This window comes from Oncorhynchus keta, chromosome 26 (genome assembly GCF_023373465.1).
Source record: "Oncorhynchus keta strain PuntledgeMale-10-30-2019 chromosome 26, Oket_V2, whole genome shotgun sequence".
Lineage (NCBI taxonomy): Eukaryota > Metazoa > Chordata > Actinopteri > Salmoniformes > Salmonidae > Oncorhynchus > Oncorhynchus keta.
In genome coordinates, this window is record NC_068446.1 from 40,536,463 (window position 1) to 40,545,229 (window position 8,767).

Consider the following 8,767-nt stretch of genomic DNA (forward strand, 5'->3'; position numbering starts at 1 on the left):
TTTTTGCAGAATATTTAAAGCAATCTTTCATGTGCTACTTGAGCTTCGCTCTGTGCATCTTTCCAACACACACAGCTTCCCAGGCTATCACTTCAGTCGTCTGTCTTTTCAACCGACGATGCACAGGCAAGGAACGTCGAAATTGTAACGAACCTCAATTCTGTTAATGGAACAATAGTGTTCATATTGGAGATCATTTTCCTTTCATCACATCCAAACGCTAGTATTTTTTTGCCACGTGAGCTGTTATTCATCTGTGTCTGCCGTCCTCTCACGGTTTCCAACTGGAAATACTGATGTTATTGGCTGAATATCAGGTTGGAAAGCTCACATTCTGCCTTTTTATTATTATTATTTTAATTGAACCTTTATTTAACAAGGCAAGTCAGTTAAGAACAAATTCTTATTTTCAATGACGGCCTGGGAACAGTGGGTTAACTGCCTGTTCAGGGGCAGAACGACAGATTAGTACCTTGTCAGCTCGGGGATTTGAACTTGCAACCTTCCGGTTACTAGTCCAACGCTCTAACCACTAGGCTACCCTGCCACCTCTACACTCTAACCACTAGGCTACCCTGCCACCTCTACACTCTAACCACTAGGCTACCCTGCCTCCCCAACGCTCTAACCACTAGGCTACCCTGCCACCTCTACACTCTAAACACTAGGCTACCCTGCGGCCTCTACACTCTAACCACTAGGCTACCCTGCCACCTCTACACTCTAACCACTAGGCTACCCTGCCACCTCTACACTCTAACCACTAGGCTACCCTGCCACCTCTACACTCTAACCACTAGGCTAACCACTAGGCTCTAACCACTAGGCTACCCTGCCACCTCTACACTCTAACCACTAGGCTACCCTGCCACCTCTACACTCTAACCACTAGGCTACCCTGCCACTCTCTACACTCTAACCACTAGGCTACCCTGCCACCTCTACACTCTAACCACTAGGCTACCCTGCCTAACCCTCTACACTCTAACCACTAGGCTACCCTGCCACCTCTACACTCTAACCACTAGGCTACCCTGCCACCCCTACACTCTAACCACTAGGCTACCCTGCCACCTCTACACTCTAACCACTAGGCTACCCTGCCACCTCTACACTCTAACCACTAGGCTACCCTGCCACCTCTACACTCTAACCACTAGGCTACCCTGCCACCTCTACACTCTAACCACTAGGCTACCCTCCCACCTCTACACTCTAACCACTAGGCTACCCACCTCTACACTCTAACCACTAGGCTACCCTGCCACCTCTACACTCTAACCACTAGGCTACCCTGCCACCTCTACACTCTAAACACTAGGCTACCTGCCACCTCTACACTCTAACCACTAGGCTACCCTGCCACCTCTACACTCTAACCACTAGGCTACCCTGCCGCCTCTACACTCTAACCACTAGGCTACCCTGCCACCTCTACACTCTAACCACTAGGCTACACTCTAACCACTAGGCTACCCTGCCACCTCTACACTCTAACCACTAGGCTACCCTGCCACCTCTACACTCTAACCACTAGGCTACCCTGCCACCTCTACACTCTAACCACTAGGCTACCCTGCCACCTCTACACTCTAAACACTAGGCTACCTGCCACCTCTACACTCTAACCACTAGGCCACCCTGCCACCTCTACACTCTAACCACTAGGCTACCCTGCCGCCCCTACACTCTAACCACTAGGCTACCCTGCCACCTCTACACTCTAACCACTAGGCTACCCTGCCACCTCTACACTCTAAACACTAGGCTACCTGCCACCTCTACACTCTAACCACTAGGCCACCCTGCCACCTCTACACTCTAACCTTAGTGAGACTAGTTGGAAGAATGGTTTAACCTGTAGCCAAGGCTTGGTAGTAGCCTTTGGTTAATCACGGCCAGGTAAGCTACAGAAGAATATATATTAGTGAGACTCGTTGGAAGAAGCTGAATGTGCACATGATGGAAGTTAGAGGCCTCAATATGAATTATTTAATAGAAAAGGAATTGACAAAAATGACTCTGACTAAACCTAGACTGAAATTGTCCAGAGTTTTAGTCGACTGATAATAACTAAAACTAAAAAGGATAAAATGACTGAAATGTGACTAAGACTAAAAGCTATTTTAAGTCAAAACACTAAGAGGAAATGTAAAATAGCTGACAAAATGAACACTGCAGAGGAGAGGTTACATTGACCTTGTCGACCTTCATGTGTTGAAACATACCAAAGGTCACTATGACCCTTGACCCCTTGTGTGCATGATGGACAGCTGCCTCACGGCCCTGAGAGGAGATAGAAAAATAACAGATGTTGATTCACTCTAAACATTCCATCCCAGCGGGAGAGTGCCACCATGAAGCATGAACCATGAACCATGAACCCACCTCTGCCTGAAAGCAACCTACCATATGCTGAGAAGATTCATGGTCTGAATAGAGAAAGAGAGAGAAAGAGAGAAAGAGAAAGCGAGACAGAGACAGAGAGAGATAAAGAGAGACAGAGAGAGAGAGAGACAAAGCGAGAGAGAGACAAAGAGAGAGAGAGACAAAGAGAGAGAGAGACAAAGAGAGAGAGAGAGACAGAGAGAGAGAAAGAAAGAGAGAGAGAGAGAAAGAAAGAGAGGAAGAGAGAGAGAGAGAGAGAGAGAGAGAGAGAGAGAGAGAGAGAGAGAGAGAGAGAGAGAGAGAGAGAGGGGACAGAGAGAGAGAGACAGAGAGAGAGAGAGAGAGAGAGGGGGGGGGAGAGAGAGAGAGAGAGAGAGAGAGAGAGAGAGAGAGAGAGAGAGAGAGAGAGAGAGAGAGAGATAGTGCTCACTCTGCTCCAGGGGAGAGGTAGTGACAGAGCTGCATTTCCTGTTACACTGTGACAAATACTCAGATTTAAGAGAATATTTCTTTCCCAAAATTATAATTCAATACAAAGAATTTGAAACTATAAAATAGAAAAAATCAAATATTTATTGGGTGAAAAGCCTAAATGTGTCCTCATGTCACAACCTGAGGGACAGCCAGTGAAAAGTGCAAAGTAATGACGATAATATTTCCCATCTTGTTTTGTTTTGTTTTATATATATATATATATATATATGATATGTAAATATATATTTTTATTTATTTTTTATTTTTCGATATGTACACTTTGACTATGTAAGTAATAATGAACTTGCCATGTCAATAAAGTCAACTGAATTGAGAGAGTGATTTCCGCAGAATTTGTGTCAACAGTGACCTCTGGAAAATCCTATGCAGTAGTATCAACACCAGACTCCCAACATTTCTTCAGTGAAAACAAAGTCCTGAGCAAATATCAAAATGGCTTTTAACCAAAATAGCGTAAGACAGAACACGTATACACCCTGCACTCCCTAATGGACATACAAAACAAAAGCAGAGTCTTCTCATGCTTTGTTTATTTCAAAAAAGCTCTTGACTCAGTTTCACATGAGGGCCTGCTGTATAAACTCATGGAAAATGGTGTAAAATGTATGTGTGGCGAAGTGGGAATGTCGAGTTCCATCAACCTTATTCGCGCTGCGCAAAATTCAATATCAAAGAACACCGTCGTTGGCAGGCAGTGTACTTGGGTGAAGCCATTCACATCAGAACAGGCTGTTCAACCTATGGGGGCGCTATGTCATTATTGGATAAAAAGACGTGCCCGTTTTAAGCGCAATATTTTGTCACGAAAAGATGCTCGACTATGCATGGAATTGACAGCCTTGGAAAGACAAAACTCTGACGTCTCCAAAACTGCAAAGATATTATCTGTGAGTGCCCCAGAACTAATGCAACAGGCGAAACCAAGATGAAGTTTCATACAGGAAATGCACCAGATTCTGAAGGCGCTGTGTTCCAATGTCTCCTTATATGGCTGTGAATGCGCCAGGAATGAGCCTGTGGTTTCTGTCTATTCCCCGAGGTGTCTGCAGAATTATGACGTGTTTGTAGGCATATCATTGGAAGATTGACCATAAGAGACTACATTTACCTGGTGTCCCGCCCGGTGTCCTGTGTGCGTAATCTGTAGGTCCATGCGCGTTCCATTTCTTCAGAAGAGAAAGTAAAAATGCCACGATGGATTTTATCGTCGATAGATATGTGAAAAACACCTTGAGGATTGATTCTATACATCGGTTTGCCATGTTTCTGTCGATATTATGGAGTTAATTTGGAAAAAAGTTTGCGTTTTAATGACTTAATATATATATATTTTTTCCCCTCCCCAAATGTGATGAACAAAACGGAGCGATTAGTCGACACAAATAATATTTTTTGTAAAAACTGAACATTTGCTATCTAACAGTCTCCTCATTGAAAACATCTGAAGTTCTTCAAAGGTAAATGATTTTTTGAGACTGTTTTTGGGATGCAGCTGAAGCCCTAAACCTAGCCTTCAATATGTATATAAATGCTTGTTTTGCAATGGTTGAGAAGGAAAATCTGAGATGACAGTCTGCAGCACCCGGGCCCTACTGGACTCTGAAATTAAATGTGTACTGTTTGCTGGTTTCACACAACAAATAAAGCAACACCTCACAGCACAACACCTTTCCCCCATGTAACCTACTGGTTGTGTTTATGTACTGACATGTAACCTACTGGTTGTGTTTATGTACTGACATGTAACCTACTGGTTGAGTGTAACCTACTGTAACCTACTGGGTTGGCGGTAAATGATTTTATTTGTGCTTTTCGTTTTTGTGGAAGATGTTTGCTGGGCTAAATGCTACGTTAGCCTTGTCTCACAAATGGTAAGTTTTGGTGGTTGAAGATATCCCTCTAGTGGTGTTGGGGGCTGTGCTTGGCAAATGGGTGGGGTTATATCCTTCCTGTTTGGCCCTGTAACGGGGTGTATGGTAATGGGGCTTGAGGCAGTGTCTCCTGACCCCTCCTGTCTCAGCCTCCAGTATTTATGCTGCAGTAGTTCATGTGTCAGGGGGCTAGGGTCAGTTTGTTATATCTGGAGTACATTCACTGTCCTATCCGGTGTCCTGTGTGAATTTAAGTGTGCTCTCTAATTCTGGGTTTCTCTCTTTCTTTCTCTCTCAGGGTGTGATAATAATAAAGTTTCGGAGCATGTGCGGTGGAGCCCTAGGACCATGCCTCAGGACTACCTGTGACATGATGAATAAAGTTTGCTGTCCCCAGTCTACCTGGATGCTGCTGCTCCAGTTTCAACTGTTCTACCTGTGATTATAATTATTTGACCATGCTGGTCATTTATGAACATTTGAACATCTTGGCCATGTTCTGTTATAATCTCCATTCACAGCCAGAAGGGGACTGTGTGATCCTAATAGCCTGTTTCCTTTCATTAGGTTTCTTCCTAAAATGTTTTACTGCCATTTTAATCAGGTTCTAGGGAGTTTTTCCTAGCCACCTTTTTACACCTGCATTTTCCTTGCTGTTTGGGGTTTTAGGCTGGGTTTTTGTACAGCACTTTGAGATATCAGCTGATGTACAAAGGGCTATATAAATACATTTGATTTGATTTGATGCACTGACATGTAACCTTCTGGTTGTTATGTGAAGTTGTACTGACATGTAAACCTACTGGTTGTGTGTGTGTACTGACATGTAACCTACTGGTTGTGTGTATGTACAGGGACAGACATGTACCCTACTGGTTGTGTGTATTACTGACATGTATGTGTAACTGCTAGTTTCACACAACAAATAACACACACACACACACACACACACACCTTTCCCCATGTTCATGTTTTTAAATGTATGTAAATTGTAAAAGTATTTGGTCTGTAATGTATTTTCCGTTATACGTCGCACCCCAGTAAGACACGCTGTCGACCAATCGGCGTCGGCTAATGGGGATCCTAATGAAGCAAATCCAATCTGATGAGGGGAAAAGTCGATAAATTCACCTACATGATGGGAGCTTGTCAAATAAAATAAAATCAATGTTATTTGTCACACGCAGCCGAATTAAACAGGTCTCGACCTTGCCGTGAAATGAATCAACAACGCAGAGCTTTAATGAAGTAAGATACAGAAGGTTGCTGAATAAAACTAAAGGAAATAAAAGGAAGTGAGTCAAGGGAAGTCTGGAGACGTTGGGCACTGTTTTATACACACTTTACCCCCCAACACACACTTTACCTCCCAACACACACACTTTACCCCACAACACACACTTTACCCCCCAACACACACTTTACCTCCCAAACACACACTTTACCCCTAACACACACTTTACCTCCCAACATTTATGAACATTTGAACAACTTGGCCATGTTCTTTATCTCCCAACAGCCACACACTTTACCCCCATAGCCTGGTTCCCCCAACACACAGGTTTTGGCCAACACACACTTTACCTAGCCACCACACTTCTACACCTGCAACTTGCTGTTTGGGGTTTTACACTGGGTTTCTGTACAGCACTTTAGACACAGCTGATTTACCCCTATATAAATACATTTGATTTGATTTGATGCACTGACATTTACCCCCCAACTGGTTGTTTACCCCCGCATGTAACCTACTGGCTTTACCCCATGTAACACTGGTTGTGTGTACACTGACATTACCCCCTACAACTGACACACTTTACACACACCACACACACACACACACTTTTTAAATGTACAACACACACTTTACCCCCCGCACACACACTTTACCCCCACAACAACACGTTTACCCCCACAACACACACTTTAAAAGTCGATACACACCTACACACTTTACCCAAATAAAACACACAATGTTATTTTACCCCCGAATTAAACACACTTTACCCCCAACACAACACACTTTAATGAAGTAACACAGAAGGTTGCTGAATAAAACTAAAGGAAAAGTGAGTCAAGAGACAGTTTACCCCCACACACACACTTTACCCCCAACACACACACTTTACCCCCAACATAAACACACTTTACCCCCAACACACACTTTACCTCCCAACACACACACACACACACACTTTACCCCCCAACATAAACACACTTTACCCCCACACACACACTTTACCCCCACACACACACACTTTACCCCCCACACACACACACTTTACTACCCCAACATAAACACACTTTACCCCCACACACACACTTTACCCCCACACACACACACACACTTTACCCCCCAACACACACTTTACCCCCCAACATAAACACACTTTACCCTCCCACACTCACACATTTACCCCCAAAACACACTTTACCCCCCCCACACACACACTTTACCCCCAACACACACTTTACCCCCCACACACACACATTGTACCCCCAAAACACACTTTACCCCCCCAAACACACACACTTTACCCCCTCAACACACACACACGTTGTACCCCCAACACACACTTTACCCCCCAACACACACACTTTACCCCCCAACACACACTTTACCCCCAACACACTTTACCCCCCAACACACACACACTTTACCCCCAAGACACACACACACACACACTTTACCCCCACAACACACACTTTACCCCCCCACAACACACACTTTACCCCCAAGACACACACACACCCCCAACACACACACACTTTACCCCCAACAACACACACTTTACCCCCAACACACACACTTTACCCCCAACACACACTTTACCCCCAACACACACTTTACCCCCCACACACACTTTACCCCCCAACACACACACACTTTACCCCCAACACACACACTTTACCCCCAACACACACTTTACCTCTCCACACACTTTACCCTCCAACATAACCCACACTTTCCCCCCACACACACACTTTACCCCCCAACACACACACTTTACCCCCCAAACACACACACACTTTACCCCCCCAACATAAACACACTCCACCCCACACACACACACTTTACCCCCTAAAACACGCACACACACACTTTACCCCCAAACACACACACACTTTACCCCCAACACACACACACACTTTACCCTCCCCCAAAACAGACACACCCTTTACCTCCCCTAACACACACACACACACACACACACCCCCAAACACACACACACTTTATCCCCCCAAACACACACACTCACATACACCATTAAGGTGAAGGACAGGCTCGAGCTCTTGCTGTCTCTCCAGTGTCATTAGTGATTACCCCCATGCTCCTCTCTGGGAGGTGACTCATCACAGCCAGCCTGTAAAGAGGCTGCTTAGCAAAACATTACACACCCAACCTCAGCCACAGCTGAGGACTATAATGCCATAGCCACAGCCAGGGGCCCCTATCCCAATCTGGGGATACCCCCAACCCCCAGAGACTCAAACCCCCAGGCCCAACCCCCAAACCTCGAGACCCCAAACCCTCATGTCCCCAACCCCCAGACCCCAAACCCCCAACCCCCAGATCCTCAAACTCCCAGACCCCAAACTTCAGACCCTCAAACCCCCAAACCCTAAAGCCCCAGGCCTCCAGAACCCAAACCCCCAAACCCCTAGGCCCCAACCCCCAGACCCCAAACTCCCAGACCCTCAAACCCCCAGACCCAAAAGCCCCGAGCCCTCAAACCCCCAGACCCTCAAACCCCCAGGCCCCCAAACCCTCAGGTCCCCATTCCCCCAAACCCCCAGTCTCCCAAACCCCCAGGCCCCCAAACCCCCAGGCCCCCAAACCCCCAGTCTCCCAAACCCCCAGTCTCCCAAACCCCCAGGACCCCAAACCCCAAGTCTCCCAAACCCTCAGTCTCCCTAACCCCCAGGCCCCCAAACCCCCAGTCTCCCAAACCCCCAGGCCCCCAATCCCTTAGGACCCAAACCTCCAGATGGGGACTCCATTGGCTTTAGTG

The 8,767-nt window shown here is 46.0% G+C and overlaps 1 long non-coding RNA gene across 1 annotated transcript; it reads right to left on the reverse strand.

The window, feature by feature from the left end:
- Positions 1-377: 377 nt before the first annotated feature.
- LOC127912101 (uncharacterized) lies at positions 378-1,801 on the reverse strand. Its single transcript, XR_008080762.1, has 3 exons — positions 1,649-1,801; positions 1,075-1,173; positions 378-582 (listed from the first exon to the last, which is right to left on the reverse strand). It is a non-coding gene; the product is annotated as an uncharacterized LOC127912101 (long non-coding RNA).
- Positions 1,802-8,767: the final 6,966 nt, after the last annotated feature.